Genomic DNA, 18,696 nt, shown 5'->3' on the forward strand with positions numbered 1-18,696 from the left:
GGTAGAGTGAAATTTTAATGCAAAGCATATTTATTTGTTTTCAGCACCAGTGAGTATTCTCCACAATTTATTAATTCTGGTAATGCTCCTGTTTAACTTTTTGTTTTTTAGGTTTTTTAGGTTTTAGACAGCCCTATTCCTCTTCTTCACAAGGCTGTGTCAAAATGTCAAAAATGTCCTTTCACTTTAATGTATTTGGAGTGAGAAAATGACAATGGGTCAGATCCGCTCATCACTAATCACCTATAGCAATAAATCAGTAGGATTTCTGGACACCTTTTTAAAAGTTGATGTTAATGATTGCTATTGGCTGCTAGGCCTGGGCAAACTTTTCACCTGTTTTCATTAGTGTATCTATAGAAAAACTTTTAACTTTGAAAATAAAGTAGATTCTTCAACACTCTTGTTATTTATCAGGATATATACCCCTGACTAAGTATTCCATTTTCTGTTCACTTTAGGTTCATATATATTTAATATTGGTGCAATGAGGAGTTTTAAAATCTGTAGGATGCTAGCACAGTAAAGGTAAGCCCTTAGGCTGATGCCACATGAGCGTATTCTCAGCAAGCCAAGAATACATCCCGCTACTGTTCACTTCCCCTACCTTGTGCCTACACCCAAATGAATGAAATACGCTCGGTTGCAGGTACATGTAGCCGATATCGGACAAAAACCACAAGACTTTGTATATTCGGCAGATATGTGCCTGCACACGAGTGTATTTCATTCATTCGGCTGCAGGCAGGCACAGGTAGGAGCGTATGGCGATATTTTCGGCAAGCGTTTTTCTGATTGCCAAAAATATACACCATACACTGTGTGTGGTATGAGCCTAAACTTTGATAGAACATATTTGGGATCCAGTAAGGTTTAATAGATATGAGTAACACAGCAGTAACATACTTACTAAAACTCTAAAATTTCTCATACTTAATTAAAAAAAATTGACTAAAGTAATTTCCATGAATGTCTGACATTTACTAAAAAATCTGAACTAAAAAATTCAGTGCAGCCAAATTTTTGGCTCAAAAACTTAAATTTTTTGAATTGTTGTACAAAAAACCAGCATTAAAAATCTGAAACCACTAAAGTTTCAAGGAAAAAGAAGGATCTTTCAGGAAAGGGAAAGGGCATCTGCCATTGACTTCTACATGATCTTGGCAAGTTTCAGCTGATGAATTGTTGAATTCTGATTAGCTTTTAGCTCTTTGGATACATAGTAAATCTTGAAAAAATCGTGACTTTTCTTACCACGACTAAAAATACAAATCAGGAAAAAAATCCATTAGTAAATGGCCCCCTTAAGGGTAAATCTACAGACACTTTGGTTCAGTAGTAATTTTACATTCTGCTAAGTTTTGCATTATTTTAGTAAACATATGCCTGGATAAGTTGGATTCGAATATACAGTATTGCACGTTAAAGTAAAATTTTCATGTATACTTCACTGAATAATAATTACATACAAATCAAACTTTTTAAATGATTGAACTGCATAGCAGAATTTTAGATAAAATCAACAGTCATAAAAAAGGCAATACCCCCTATTTATGATGTAGTAAATCATTAAATACTATGGTAACAGAACAGGAGGTTCATATCTAAAGCATTTATTAATGCCAGATATAAAGAATTATCTGCTCAAATAGATAGGTCTTTGGAAAAGAAGATTAAAAAAAATGAAAAGCTAGATACTGTCTTTATTGAGAATAAACATCAGTGAATATAAATGTTTAATGACAAACATATTAATCTGTTGTTTTCAGGATAAAATGGATGGTCTAGCTGAGGTATTTTTAAGATGGACTATGCACAATTCCAATCCTTAAGCAGGTTTTGTTAAGATCTTTATGATTAAGACTGCAGATACATAAAAAGAGACCATAAATCCAAAGAGGATACAGGACAAGAGAATAAATAGTGAATAAGTAGAATCCAGTTATTATGCTCTGCTTAGAAGAATTTTCTGCCCATAAAAATAATCAACAGACGTGCATTTTTCACAAAGATTTTACACAAGCATATATGCAACCTCAAGCACACCCAAACACATTTACACCCAAACACATGTCGTACACATATACCCGATGTTATCCTCTTTACCAAAACAGTGGTTTTCAGTCCAGGCTTTGCCTGTGATGTCCAGTATTTCAATCCTTGGATTTTATGCACTCTAATGCCAAAAATACATATATAGCAGAGTACACAGCCAAATTAATTTTTTCACGACTGGCACACCCTATAAAAAAATCGCAACTTCATTGTGAACACATTGCACAAAATTAGTCCAACGTTTCGGTCCTCAACAGGACCTTGAGAAGAGAATTCCTCACCTGGGACAGGCTGCACTTTGCATTCTGCACCTTACACTGCAATAAAGGACAGGTGGTAAGTAACGGTGATGTTACAGCCTGTATCTGCTGCCACTCCCTAACTAAAGGGGGGTAGATAGCAGGAGAGGGTATGCCTTTGTGCCTCCTGCTCCTCTTGAATACAGCATTACTGAAGCAGAGCACAAGAGACCTGAGGCAATTCATCTGGGCAAGGGTGTAAAGTGCATAAAAGTTGGGCAGTTCAATAATCTTTAAAGGCCGTCAGTCTTTAAAGACTTGATAATTAACTTTTCTCCAGACAAAGAAGAAGAAAATCTCTCTTGTTTTTAATGGTATTCTTTAAATATGATTTAAAAAAATATAAAGGTACAAGACAGGATTGCGTTTGACATGGTATAAGGAAACACAGTTAAATTTTAAAAATGTAGTAAAGAAATTCTAGTACCGATCCTTTTTTTTTAAAGTTTACCTGTGATAAATGGCCAGAAAATCCCTTCCTTGGTTATTTTAGTATTTCCTCAGATATTTCATGTGAAGCTGTATATCCGCCGTAAACACATTTCAGACCATATTAGCAGTGCTCATAAACATTTCAACATTAAAAGGCTTCAACAAAAAATATTGTTCCCAGGACACAATCCCAGCTCACACTATTTTACCAAATACAGAAAGAAAAGGCTTCATGAGCTTAATACAGCCTACTTGCAACATTTCACTTGTTTTATAGCTCTCCTTCTTTATTATGCTTTGTCTCGGTGATTTAAATGAAACCTTACTGGAAACTCAGTTACTTCTCAATATAGCACCACCTGTCAACAATTCTTTAGAGTGTATGATGAGTGGTAAAATCTTTAATTAGTCATTTTTGAAGCAGAGATGTAAGCAACCACAGAATAAGAAATAATACTATGAAAAAAAATTAGTATAACTGCAAAAATTCAAACACTGGATAAACCCATATTAAGGTTGTCTCTTTTTGACAAGTACAGCTCCTATCAAGAGTCAACTTTAAAATATTGTTGTAGATATGATCATGATTGTAAGCAAGAAATAAACTTTATCTTCAATAAGATTCTATCATTGCTAGAACATACAGTTTAGAAGATACACAATAGATACTGTACTTATAACTGAGACCAATAATCCATTGTGAAATGAAGGGAATCAGGGATTGACAATGCAAGGAGGGATGCCCCCCCCCCTTTCCTTGGGTATTTATTGCCTAGTGGCAATGCTCGGGTTAAGGGCAGGGCTGGAAGTTATGTGACAGCTGCCTTTGAGCAGGTGGATTGGGGCAGCATGGTATCTCTTCATTTTGAATTATTTGATTAAAATGGCTTTCCATTATTCGGAGCTTTCTGAATAATGGGTGTCCGGATAATGGATCTTATACCTATAATTAATTTATGTTAAAGGCTGTTCTCATACCCAGTGTAAACAATATACATGCTATCAACAAATGTATTGGTCTATACTTAAGACAAGAGCAGTAATGTTGTCTGTTCTAGCCTTGCAAGTCAGGGAATTAAAATACCCCTTAAAATGGAACAAACAAAACAGTTAAAGTGGTATCTTTGTTGTAACTTTGTTTGTTTGTTTGTTTCAAAATCTAAAGAATGCAGGTTCTGAACTAAAAAAGACATTTTTAAAACACTATAATAATTCCATTTTCAACTGGCTGGTAGTAAAACATTTAGCTACGGTCTCCCGGTATCTGTTTAAAAATATCTGTGCAGCAATCACACAAGATAATGACAGCTGCTCATCCACATTCAAGATATACTAATTGGTATGGTATAGCCCTAAACCCTTCTATATTTAATATAGTACACCTGACCATCTCACTGATAGTAACCAGGCTCACTTCCACAAATGTCAAACAGTTTTGTGGGTCATGGTAGGAAGGAGTGGGTTTGACACCATTTATTCAATATAACAAATCAGCTGTTCTTAAGGGGTTAGAAGCTCCAAGATGGGCAATATCAGTGGGTGATACAGAAGCTGAATAAGGTAAAAAGATGGTAGGGGATGCTTCACAGTTGATTTATCAGTAAAACCAGAAAACAGGCATTGAAAGTCACAGTAACATATACAAGGAAAAAATACTCCGAAAGTATTGTTTTCAGTAATCATTATGACAGGAAGGACATCTTGCCATTCACATTTTTGAATTGAGTGACACTGGAAATTTACTTCTCTTGCATTTTCTTATTCTAACTTGATTTAAATGTTTTATTAGCTGGGGTACAGTTTTTTTTGGACATATTGCCATGAGCACTGGAGGGAATTTTAGTGATGGCATCAAAATGTCCTGTATGCCATTCCCTAGGGCAATTATCACAATTCAACTGACTTTAAATACAGGTGTTCTGTTATGGCTTATTTGCATATATGCACATTAATACAGAAATCATAATCTCAACAGCCATACATTTTATCAATATTACCTCAAAAAATTTGAATATTTTCAAGGTAATTAATTTAACATATGGTGCTACAATGCCTAAAATATGCAGAATAGAGTTATAGTGTTAATAAAAATTACAAATTAGAAACCCCACATTTTGCAATAACTTTACAAAATGCTTTACATCTCTCCAAAATTTTAGAGACATTATTAAAAGAAATTTATAGAGTAGAATTAAACTACAATAGCCTTGTACCTTATTTCCCTTCCTCCAGTTTCCTAACAGGCTGTGCACCGTAGAAAATGGGAATAAGCATCTTTCAACCACAAACAGATGTGCTTGATAAAGAAAATGTCAGCAAAAATACTAAAGCAATGTGTCACAGCAGCTTTCTGACAGATAGATGGAAAAGGTAAAATATGTTCTATCATGTCGGACAAGGTGTTCTTTTTGAGATTTAAAGATCACTGTGCAACTTTAAACATGTTTGTCACTTTGGCTCTGACTGGAACTATCTGGAGCTTCACAAGAACTTTATCAGCTAAGTGTAAAAGGAAAAAAAAGAAGCCCATTCCCATTTATCTCAGCCAGGTTCCCTTCAAAGCCAACAAATAAATTACAGTGTACATTTGATACAAATTGATTTCTTAACTCAAATAACAATGTTGTCCTCCCAGTCAGACCATGTGTCACTCATTCGCAAAGCTGAGTGAAAGGCTCAATCTGCCTGTGTGACAGAAATTGGCCTGACGCATCTCACCAAGGAATGCTAATAATCCAGGCCTGGCCTAGGCCTTTGTGGACAAGCCATGATAAGAAAAATCAGTCCATCCTGTCAAACACTGTGAAGCCCAGATCAGTGTTTGCTGCAACATGCTATATAGGCCTTGGAGTTACCATCCTATTTCTTTCAGCAAATGAGAGAAAAATAAGATCTGGCCATTGCAGTTAAGATGCCAGAAACTATGATGAAGCTGAAGTGAAACCCATTGAATATCTTGAAGTGATCTTATCAGCTGCCGGAGAAATGAGATATTGGCAGGGGCTGTTCAGTTTCTCACAGCTGAGCAGGTTAATAGGGTTGGGAGACAGGCCACAGGCTAATTTGATTTACTTTGTCTTGATAAACACTGGCAGTCATCTTGCTGGAGAAATTCACATACACAATGCAGCTTTTGCTTTTTTCTTTACATCAGGGAAAAGCTGTGCCATTAAAGCTCAAGGTATCTTCACAATTTCCTTGCTGAAGTGGTCAAAATAAAGAGAGAGAGAGAGAGAAAAAGAAAGAAAAAAATATGAAGCTGTTCTTGTTGGACATGCTTTCCTGAATCCTATAGCAGTCAACCTTTAGAACTCACTGAAGTCATCTTGTCAAAACAACAGCACATGGAAAAAATAACCGCAGTTAAGGTTAAAAATGCTAGCTCTTTTCCTATTTCCCATTATCGAAGCTTTTAAAAGTCCACATATTTCTGCTACAGAATTTGTTAAAATATTTGTTAAAGTATTTCCTAAAATATATTTACTCAATAGTCACTTGACTTAAATAAGCAATAAAAAAAATACCTGGATTAGTGTTAATAGAAAATTTTGCTGAAAAATAAATCTAACAAAAGTTAGCAAGAGATTTTACAAATCAAATCATGACTGACGCAGAATTGAAATTTTGAATCTGTTTGCTGTATTTTATTATAATACTAGTATTAGAAATCTGAAAACCATATCCAATTTTTATATGCCTTAAGGGCTGTTTTATTCTGGGAAGCAATTGTGAAAGGTCAAAAGAACTGAATAGTCCATGTAGGTTCAACATAAGGTAGAAAATAAAAGCACAGTATAGCAAAAGAAGACTGCAGTCAAAGCTGCATGTTCCTTATGACCTTGAAAACGAAGAGGTTATATAACACTGGGTCTAGCTATGCTTTTCTTATAATCATTAACTTATCATGTATGCCTTTATTATATCAGAGATCAACATCTATTCAATCTCTTATGTGTATAGTGTATTTTCTATTTAGTTTTTATTGAATATACAGTAATCTATGGAGTACAGATCATTAAAAAAAAATACAGGTATAGGACCCATTATCCAGAATGCTCGGGACCAAGGGTATTCTGGATAAGGGGTCTTTCCTTAATTTGGATCTCAATACCTTAAGTCTGCTATAAAATCAATTAAACATTAATTAAACCCGATAGGATTGTTTTGCATCCAATAAGGATTAATTATATCTTAGTTGGAATCAATTACAAGGTTCTGTTTTATTTCTAAATAGAAAAAGGAAATCAGTTTTAAAATTCTGAATTATTTGCTTAAAATGGAGTCTATGGGAGACGGGCATTCCGTAATTCGGAGCTTTCTGGATAACGGGTTTCCGGATAAGGGGTCCCATACCTGTACAACAATTTTCCCAGGTTTTAGACTGGTAGCTTCTATATATATATATATATATATATATATATAAAATGGATCTTTCTGTAATTTGTATCTCCATACGTTAAGTCTGGTAAAAAATCATTTAAATATTGAACAAACCCAATAGGATAGTTTTGCCTCAATTAAGGATTAATTATATCTCAGTTGGGATCAATTACAAGGTACTGTTTTATTAAATAAAATTATTTGCTTATAATAGAGTCTATGACAGATGACCTTTTTGTAATTCGAAACTTTCGAGTTTCCAGATAACGTATCCCATAACTGTATAAGACTTCGACAACTAGCACTGCTCCTCCAATCTTTTTATGAATGTTTCCGTAATTTCGTAAATTTTTCAGCAAAGTGAAATGGGATAGACTCATCACTACTTATGTGTTAAAATAGGTAGCCATGAATGATATTTGTGATATTCACTCATTGGATGTATTGTTTTTTTTGTTTTTTTTTCTGGCCCATAAAAAAGAGCAAAATATCTCTGCAGAGACTGTAATGGTTATCAGGCTGACCCTATCAGTACAAGGCAAATGTCACTTGAAAATGCTCACTAATTTTATGCCAGCAAGATAGAAATAGTTCCTTTTGCCATTACCCTAAATCCTCTATTACCCTATTAATTTAAATAAATTATCAGATTACAATTCAGATTACTAAAGGTTAAATACTGTAAGTAAAACGCAGTTCTTGTTATATATCATTTCCCTGTCACTATTATTAACAGCAGTATTTATAGTATGTCTAATACTTTTTAAAAATGTATTTTTTTTAAAAAAGTTATACAGTATTTTGCTTTTAACATACAAATGTATTCAATGGTTTTATGATTATAGGCTTGGCCTTATCATGGATTAATAAGTAGTAAAAACGAATAAATATTTTTTTCTCTATATCTTTTTTTTAGCTGATTCATTTATGAAGTTGCCTTGGTTGTATTTAAGATTACTATTGTGTTCCTCATATTAATTCATTGCCAGAAATAATTTGTGATTGCTTATTGGCTTAACATTAGTAAGAACATGTCAGCAGGCTGATAGTATCAAATGTATTACCAAAGATCTCTCTGATTAATCAAAATATCTTTCAGTTATGCAAATGTTCTTCAATATTATGCAGAAGTACAAGATAAGAGATGCTCTATTTTTCTTATGGGCATGAAACCTAAAGCCAAAGCGATCAATGAAAAGGAACATTAAATAAGCATTAAAAATGATGCTGATAAGGTTTTTTCTGTATCTTAGTTTTTAATATATATGCTAAAATATTACATTTATTGTGTAAAAACACATCAATAGGTATTTATTTGTTTGAATTTGTCTCATAATGTCTTAATTTTGCCTGTGATCCTTGAAATAAGTATTATAAAAGGTGTCACTTTGCGTTAATGTGGAAAATGTATGTTAGCCTCTCGATAATTCTATTTAGATATGAAATAGCTACTAATGATTACTTTTCAGAAAAAGTATACAGGATTACTGCTTTCATGTTAAAAACATAGGATTCTATAGTAATTATGATAGAAATAAACCACTGTATATTATTATGCCAAGTATGTATGGGAAAGTGGAGATGGTGGTTAGAGGACACTGTAGAGCCCGGTGTACTGGGGCTATAATTAATTAAAAAATCTTCCACCTTCTGACCAGACAATAATAATAATAGCACCACTAGGCGCATACCTGCAACTAAATAATGTCAGGCAGACTTACATGCAATTGTTTTATTTGCAATTAAATGTGCATGCCAAATCAGCTGTAATTGTGGTAGGTCCAAAGCAACTGCGCCATGCCCATCGCCCCATGCGACTGCAATGACACTGGAATTTTGGGAAAAAATAGCGAGGCCAAGGTTTGTGGCTGTCAAGATAAGAGTTTGAAATAACAAAGCTCCAGAGCTTCAAAATATGGCAATTTTTCATTATGTCAACATAAATAAATAACACAAAATTGTTATTTCCCCTTTTCTACGTAATAACAATATAGTACCTTGCGCTTAATGTTAGCTAAGCTAGTATAAATCCATATTGATGGCTGTCAGACACAGGGCATCTGTCACACAAAACCCAGAACAATTGCCAAGGTCCCGGTCGCAGCTCACACTTCTGCCTATAACAGCCACCTTTGGCTTTGAGTGGAGCCCTCTGCTACTTGGGTGCCGCCACAAATCTTAAAGCATGAGGACCAGGGCAAAGGTTCTGAGTAAGCAAGGGAACCAGATTGTAGGAAGAGCAGTGGCGTAGCGTGGGCTTTCATCGCCTGGGGCCGACCGGAAATTTGCCGCCCCTCTATTTAGTTATTCTTAAAAAAAATAGACAAAATAAAAAAAGCAGCCCCCTCCACACAGTGCCCCCAATTGCCCTTAGACAGTGCCCCCAATAGGAAGTGCCCCCATACACAGTGCCCCAATTTCCCCATACACAGTTCCCCCATAGACAGTACCCCCCAAAGACCTTGCCCCCCCCACAGAAAGTGCCCCCATACACAGTGCCCCAATTGCCCCATACACAGTTCCCCCAATAGAAAGTGCCCCCATACACAGTGCCCCCATAAACAGTGCCCCCAATTGCCCCATACAAAGTGCCCCCAATAGGAAGTGCCCCCATACACAGTGCCCCAATTGCCCCATACACAGTGTCCCCATAGACAATACCCCCCAAAGACCTTGCCCCCCAATAGAAAGTGCCCTCATACACAGAGCCCCAATTGCCCCATACACAGTGCCCCCAATAGGAAGTGCCCCCATACACAATACCCCACAAAGACCTGGCCCCCCCCCATGGAAAGTGCCCCAATTTCCCCATAGACAGTAGCCCCCACACAGTGCCCCCAATTTCCCCCATAGTACATACCCCCAACAGACCATCGGCGGCGGCTCCTTCTCTCTTACAGGCAACAGGCGCTTCTATAAGGTTGCGCCTTGTCGCTGACGTGTGACGTCATACGCACGGGCGCAACCTTATAAAAGCGCCTGTTGCCTGTAAGAGAGAAGGAACCGCCGCCGATGGTCTGTTGGGGGTACGTTATATCATGGTGATTGCCGCCGCCCCTTCTGATACGCCGCCCGGGGCCATGGCCCCCTCGGCACCCCCCTCGCTACGCCACTGAGGAAGAGGACTGAAGGAGCTTACTAGAATCAGAATCAGACAGGCCAGGTCAAAACCAGAACAGCAGCGCCGTACAGAATCAGGATTCAGAAGAGAAGTCAAACAGGCAAAGGGGTCACTCAAAGTTAGGATACAAGCAAGGGTCAGAACCAAATACAAAAAACCACAGTACACCCAGGAACTTTGCTAGAAAGACCTATATCGGGCAATGACTGAGTGCAGAGCAGAGGGTTATATAGGCAGGTAGGTTGATGGTTAACACAGAGCACCTGTGACCAGATTAACAACAGGTGAAACCAACCATGCCTACATGAATATGCAAGGATACATAACCATGAACCAGGGTCTTAGGCTGATGCCACACGAGGCGTAGGGCTGATATTTTCGGCAAGTGGAAAAACGCTTGGCGAAAATTCAGCCCTACGCCTGCTACTTGTGCCTGCACCCGAATGAATGGAATACGCTCGGGTGCAGGCACATGTAGCCGATATACGCATGAAAACGCGAGAGAATGCAAAGTCTCGCGTTTTCATGCGTATATCGGCTACATGTGCCTGCACCCGAGCGTATTCCATTCATTCGGGTGCAGGCACAAGTAGAAGGCGTAGGGCTGAATTTTCGCCAAGCGTTTTTCCACTTGCCGAAAATATCAGCCCTACGCCTCGTGTGGCATCAGCCTTAGCTGTCTGCTCATATAGAGCAGTGGTAAAACATACTACACAGCAACCTTTAGGTCACTAGTTTGACTCCAGAATGTTACAGTTTCATTTACTTAGTGCAAAACACAAGAGTAATATGCCATGCTTTTAAGATTTTGCACCCTTACCCACACTTCTCTAAACTGCCCCAGGTCTCTGCGCTCTAAAGAGCAGAGTCATGTATTCCCCCAAAGACTACAGCCCTGCCTGTGTTCAAAGCACATTTTAACTCAATTCTGCTTCATGAAAGTAACAGTAATTTCAAAATAATTTGAAGTAAGAGTGAGGTCTGTTGTTCCTCACAGATACTTTATGCTCTGCATTTTTGCTCCCAGGAAGTAGGCAGCACACTGGTTTTTGGGTGATAAAAAACACTCCTAATCTAATGCACATTGATACACTATAGGTATTATAGTGTATTGTATAGTGTGATATACAGCAGGGGTCCCCAACCTTTTTAGCACCACGGCCCCGTAGGAGGCAAAATTTTTTTCCAGGGACCGGAGGGGGGCGGGGCGCGGCGCATAATACATGCGACGCGCTGGCGGGGGGGGGGTGTCCACTGCCATGCCGTCCACAGCCCGGAACTGGTCTGCAGCCCGGCGGTTGGGGACCTCTGATATACAGTACTTCCACCACAGATTTGTGGTAGTCTAAATAAAGAGTGGACAAATGGTTGAATTCATTAATGTACAGCAGCTCAGAAACACACAGAAATCATTTATATATATATATATATATATATATATATATTTATTTATTTATTTATTTTTAATGTCTGGCAATAATTCTTTAGAAAGGATATTTACTGATTTATCCTGCCATTTAATCTAATTTATCTGTCCTCTGCTTCTTAAACAACCATTCTTATAGCTCAGTTGTTAAAAACCTAAAATGTTTATGTTATCCTCTGACCTCATGTGAGAGAATAGGTTCAAACATGTTATTAGTAAGGAAGGGGGAAAAACTGATATCTTGCTTCAATATCAGGCTATTAATGCCAACTCGGTAAGTTAAAATTGCATCATCTCAAAGGTAAAATTCTGAATACTACAAGTTCTGTTGCAGCTGACATGAAAACAACAATTTCTGGCATATCTTGTATTTTTATAGCTGACTATTTTCTGCTTGACATTTTTAGTTGAGCAATATCCAGATTCCAGACTTGACACCCATCCGCACAGCAACATTCATCTTAAGATGACATCTGTTCAGAATTTTTCAATACCTTAATAGTTATAAAGCATGTGAGGAGGGGGATAATAGAAGGATTATGACATAAAAATGCTAAAGTCCTTGTGGAGAAACTGCTGCACATAAAGTTATGATTTGGTAATTCAAACTAATGCAGTTTGTAGTCCTCCAGAGACAGAGCAATAATAGTGCACAATATGCTCTTAAACACTGATGCATAACACATTGTGCTGGAGCTGGAATATGCTGCAAAATATTATTGTAGTGCATGGAAAAGTAGCACTTCTTAAGAAGCTATGCACACAGATTATCCTTCACAGACCAGTTCACATGGATTTTACTGTTATTCTTTAATACCTAATGTAGTTTATTTCAGAGTTTTACATTTACGGGTTTCTGTTAATAACTTTCCGAGTTCATTTTATTTTAAATACAAAATTATTCAATTTTTAGCAGCATTTGAATTCACTCATGTGAAGCATTGTAATTTACTCAGCTAAATTGTATTGTGTAGTCAAAGAATTTGCAAAGGAAGAAAAAAAAAATATATATATGATATTACCCCCCCCCCCCCCCACACACACACACCTTTTGAACAGCTTAATGGATACTGATAAATGTTTTGATGTGAGCGAAGCTGAAAAAAATATGCTTGATATACTGGTTATTAGTAAAGCTGAAGGTTATTCATAATGAAAGTAAGTTATTTTTTAGTTCATATTGCTTCTTTTTTTTAACAATTATTTTTTAAAAAAAGGCTTTTTAATATATTATGATGCATTAAGTGTTTGAAATGGAATACCTCGAGACATAGCTCTAGCTGCATGTTATGCAATTTAGCAGTACATATAATAAAGCTTTAAAATATGGTATTTTTCCATTGTGTCCAAATAAAAACATTGTTTTTCCCTTTTCTCTGTAATAATAATACAGTACCTTTTACATGATGTTTAAGGGATTCTGACATGATTTTTATTGTGTACTAAATTACACTGTTTACATTGTAAATAATTCACTCCATTTAAAATTGTATTCTTGCACCAACAAATGTATTTTTTTAGCAGTAATATTGGTGTGTAGGCAGCCATCTCAGTGCATTGTGTCTGATTCTAAGTTTTTTGAAGGAGCCAGCGCTACACATTATAACTGCTTTTACATAAGCTATTGTTTGTCCTGCTCAAGTCACATAATAGCAGGGTTTCTCCATCTTGAGTGCTATTCTCATGACTACCACTAGGTAGAGCATGTTTAGCAATGCAAACAAACCTTGATTTTTCTATAATGCTGAATTCTCCTCCAGTCCTTTAGGAAACCTGCTTTTTGGAAGTGGAATCGGTGGTGTCAGAAATCATTGCCTTTCATTGTATTTAATGTATTTGTGGTGCCAATGCCCTCTGCCTCTCACTATATTCAATGTATTTTTGCTGCCACTACTTTTCCCCTCACTGTATAATGTATTTAGAATATATTTTAATCAATGTACCATTATTTACAAGTGCATATTGTGTATATATATCTTTTCCTGTACAAGCTATAATGGCACATGGGGCAGTTTTTTCCACAGTATAGTTTAGCTGGCAGAGAAATGCCTAAAGCACTTCTAAATTATTATGGAGCGGTATAAGCAATTTTGCCTATTTACCCACTCATAAAACAGTAGTGCTATTAGCCCTTGGAGGCACTATCAGTTCAGGTAGATGAATCCTTCAACAGAGGTGTTGCTATCTGGTTACCTGCCTGTTGTTCTGCTGATCAGCTACTGGGGGGAAAGGGAGGGGGGTGACATCACTCCAACTTGCAGTGCAGCAGTATAGAGAAACTGAAGGTTATTAAAACACAAGTCACATGGCTGAGGCATCTTGGGAAATTAAGAATATGGCTAGCTCCATGTGAAATTTAAAAATTAAATACATATGTTAGCTCTTTTAAAAAACAGATTGAAAGCAGGATTCTGCTGAAGAAGCTCTATTAACTGATGTGTTTTTAGAAAAACATGTTTCCCATGACAGTATTCTTTTAACTAAGCTGCTAAATCCATATTAATGGATCTCATTAGTCAAGATTGCCACAGAACCTTCTGCTCCAAAATGAAGTACAGAGACCTGCATTCCCCCAATGCATACAGTACCACCTGTGTTCAACAGCTCTTATTTCATGAGGTATAGAGTTATGTCCTTTGATTTACTGGTGGCTGCTCTGTTATTACCTCCAGCCCAATAGGTAGGAAAGGCCAGGGCTGCATTGTGGCCTGTGCAGAAAATGTTCTGTGATGACAGTGATGTCATGGTATGCCCACCGTGACACATACGCAACTTTACTATTTTGTCCTAATTGAATACTTAAAATACTTGCACATTTAAATTTCAACCACCATGGTCATTCTAATTACTAGATTCTAGAGACTCAAATAGTGCATTCCATGCACTCCAGACAGATGTTCAGGGATATTATTATCTGTTTTATTCTACTAAAGAAGCAGTAATAAAGACTTCTCAGGCAACAGCTTCCCAATGCACTAAAATACCAATATACCTGTACCAAAATTTGCTAACTTGGCTGTGTCAGTTATTAAGTGCAATTTATTCAGTTATTAAATTACTTATAGCTCTTCAAGTCCCTCCCCTTCAAAACTCGCTCCCGATAGCTAGAACTGATAAGATCCAAGTGGATTGTCTGACTGTAAATTGTGAATACATGGATCTGAAATATTTGGCTGCATCTGTTCTATTTGGATAGCTGGCCACAGAGATGTTAGAGGAGTCAACTGCACGTCTCGGCCGATAATTCATTAAGTGAAGGTTAAAACCTTTCACTTTTGGTGAAGGAGTCAAGCAGAGAATACACTCAACTTTAGCAATGAAAACCTCTCTTGCAACAAATCTGACCCACAGCTCATTTACAGACAGGCAATCCAGTGGATATAATATTATATTTTTTTACTTTTCATAGTAGACTTTTTGTAACAAAAAAACAAACAAACAAGTGGTTTTATTTAAAGATGGTGGGCAGAGTGCAAAAATGTATAAATGACTTAAACAATGTTTTACACACACTACGGGACACAATTTTGCTCCCCTTAGTATACTAGTGCCTGCATCAGAGGCATTAATGAATGAGTCTCACAGGCTTTTATATATATATATCCTAATCAATATAAAAATCAGGGATTAAACTAATTGTATGATATTATTATTTCTGTTATCATACCCTGTTAATGTTTTATATGTTATATAAGGAATTATCCATGGTTCCTGCATCAGGAACATGATTAATAATTCCAGTTTTATTATACTGTAGGTGACTGCACTACCAAGTCTTAAAATAGCTTGAATGAGAAATAACGAAAGCAAATGTAAGCAACTGAAAGAAAGAGCAACTGGTGCTCTTGGGTAGTGGACAGTAATTGCCTAGTTAGTCATATATTTTATTGGAAAAATGCCGCAGGGGTTAAGACCCATTAAGTGCCTCCTACTACATCTATCTAATGTACCTCACTGTTCCAATACAGTAAGCCGCAAACGTTTATTTTTATAAAGTAAGAGCTGATTGTATTGTACACTGTAATCAGCCAAGAACTATGACACAAGCATGTAATGAATTGTAAAATTTTTTGGAGGTTTTATATATGCACTTTACTGCATAAAAGTTTAATGTGAATATAACGTAACAAACTATTGCTTTTTGTTTTTAAATTAAACCTGAACTTGTTTTATATTTTATAGGAATTTTGTAGTGACAAGCTCTCCTTGGCATCAAAATGCACAATGTCTGGCACCTAGTCATTTGTTCATTTGGTCTAAGTAATCCCAATTACTCACTTTCACTGGTGGCAAGTAAAACATGATGCATGATGTTAGGTAATGTTAAGCTGCACTCATAAATTCATCCAGTTTGATTTGAAACAAATGTACTATACTTAAATACAATTGGAACAAGAAACCCCATATTTTGTGAACTGCTTTAAACAAAAATTTGCTCATGTATTCATATCTTGTGATTGATGCTTTAAGATTTTATTTACCTTAAGGAAGATACGTGCAATAGCAAGAGCATGAACAAAGCTATGCTCTCATGATTGTCAGTTTTATGGAATATAACTATTAAAGTAAACTTACTTATGAACAACAATTTTTTTTTACTTAACTACAAGTTTGCCAAAAATCCTGAAAAGTTACTTAAATAATTGAGAAAATAATTGACTTTGATTTCATTTTGCTGCAGTGATTATTTCATGTTTGCCTTTTCCCAGAATTCTAGCATCATTGCAGCCAGTTAATGGGGCTTAGAAAACATCTGAGCCAGTAAACGAGGCTTAGAAAAGAGCATACATGAGTGAAACTTCTTGTTTTGCTTTGCAAAAAATTAGAGAAACAGCATTATGCCATTGCATAAACATCACCCTACTTTGTTGAGGAAGCTCCTTTCCACTATGATACAAGTGTTCCTTAGAGAAACTAAAGGCTCTCTTGTTGTCAAATTATTCCTAACACTGCACGCAGACAGCTCCTTAGATAGGCAGGGGGAGGGCTCCTATCCAATTGGTTGATGTGGAAGGCAATGGATGCAATATAATGACATTGGCGGATTTTTTTACATTTTTATATTTGACTGTGGCTCATGAGCAAGAAATGTTGGGGATCCCTGCCAAAAGACATAATTCCAAAGCCTTGTCTATAGTGTTAGTCAAGCAATAAACTTTACTTACACTATATAAATTATCTAAATCTTGTTTTCTTTAGTTTTGGAATTCATACAGCAAGCAGATGGGTGCCATTTTGTGGGCACTGAATGAGGGACCTGAGGCCCATGCTCAATTATAAACCGTGAATAGAAAGGGGGAATGTGAGGAGTCCACTGACATCTAGAAGCTGCAGAATAGAAAATTAAAGTGACTGCCTGTTCCTCTTCTATGGTGGTCGCATAGAGGTGGGGTGGACAATATATGATTGACAGCTTTTTATTTCAATTCATTTGTAACAGGTATGGATGTTTAAATTAGAAACAAAAGAACTTGGCTTTTATGTTTAATATAGAAACACTTTTATTATTATTATTTTTTTTCATACTGTCGTTTATTGCAGTTTCTTTAGTCGTTACAATAAACCATCATGATGCAAGTTCTTTTAGACAAATGCCCCCTTTAAGTACAGCTATGGGATCCCTTATCCAGGAACCCATTATCCAGAAAGTTCCGATTTACGGAAAGGCCATCTCCCATAGACTCCACTATAACCAAATAATTCTAATTTTTAAAAATGATTTCCTTTTTCTCTGTAATTATAAAACAAAATCTTCTACTTGATCCTAACTAAGATATTATTAATCCTTATTTGAGGCCTATTGGGTTTATTCAATTTTTGAATGTTTTTTAGCAGACTTAAGTTATGGAGATCCAAATTATGGAAAAATCTCATCCAAAAAACCCCAGGTCTGGAGAACAGGTCTCATACCTGTACTATTTCCTGTCTGTAGTATAGCAGAAATATGTATCAAACAGTAACAGCACCCTAAAACATATATACCATATATACTCGAGTATAAGCCAATCCGAATATAAGCCGAGGTGCCTAATTTTACCTAAGAAAACTAGAAAAACTTATTGACTCGAGTATAAGCCTAAAATGTATTGGAGTCAGTAGACATTTTTCTTGCACCAAAAATGCACTGGAGTCAATGGGCTCTTTTTGCTGCACAATAGGCACTTTTACACTGCTTTTTTTTTTTTGCAAACTTTATTGGAAAGCCAGGTTCTAATTTGCATAATTAAATATGCAGAGACTCCCCAAAACTGTATAATTTTGTATTAACAAATTGTATAAATAATTTGTTAATTAGTTGCCCAGTACTTTAACTCTACCAGATCTGGTGCTGCTCCGGCACTGAGCATTACCCAGCAGTGTATTTTTTCCAGTTCCTATGAATATAATGCAGTTCAATCTATTTTTGTAACCAATTACCAAAACCAAACTCTGGTTTTAATTCTGTTTTAAACAGTGAACCACCCAAAATTAATGTTCCATGGACAGACTATTATTATTCTTGCTGGACTTAGAGAAGCCTGAAGGAAGCCCAAGACTGTGTAAAAAAGTGCTGGGGCGAAAGACTATTAAGTGTGCAATAAACTATAGATCTCTACATTTCAGTAGTTCAGACCTGACATGGAACATATGGGCTATTTATATATATAACAACTGAGCCCCCTGTTGTGGCACTGCTGGATTACCTGTGCTACCGGAGAATCTGTTGCCCGAGCATGCACACACAACATAGAATTATGCATCAGAAACACCACAAGCTGAACATCATCATTAGAGCTTCACTCCAGCACTCCGGCCCCCACCAAAGTGCGCGACTGGCGTGCAACGTGCGTTGGTGGGGGGGGCGAAGCGCCGGAGTGAAGTTCTAATGATGAGGTTCAGCTTGTGGTGTTTCTGATGCATAATTCTATGTGCATGCGTGCATGCTCGGACAACGTATTCGCTCATAACACAGGTAATCCAGCAGTGCCACTACTTGACTCGAG

Source organism: Xenopus tropicalis, chromosome 6, assembly GCF_000004195.4.
Source record: "Xenopus tropicalis strain Nigerian chromosome 6, UCB_Xtro_10.0, whole genome shotgun sequence".
Classification (NCBI taxonomy): domain Eukaryota; kingdom Metazoa; phylum Chordata; class Amphibia; order Anura; family Pipidae; genus Xenopus; species Xenopus tropicalis.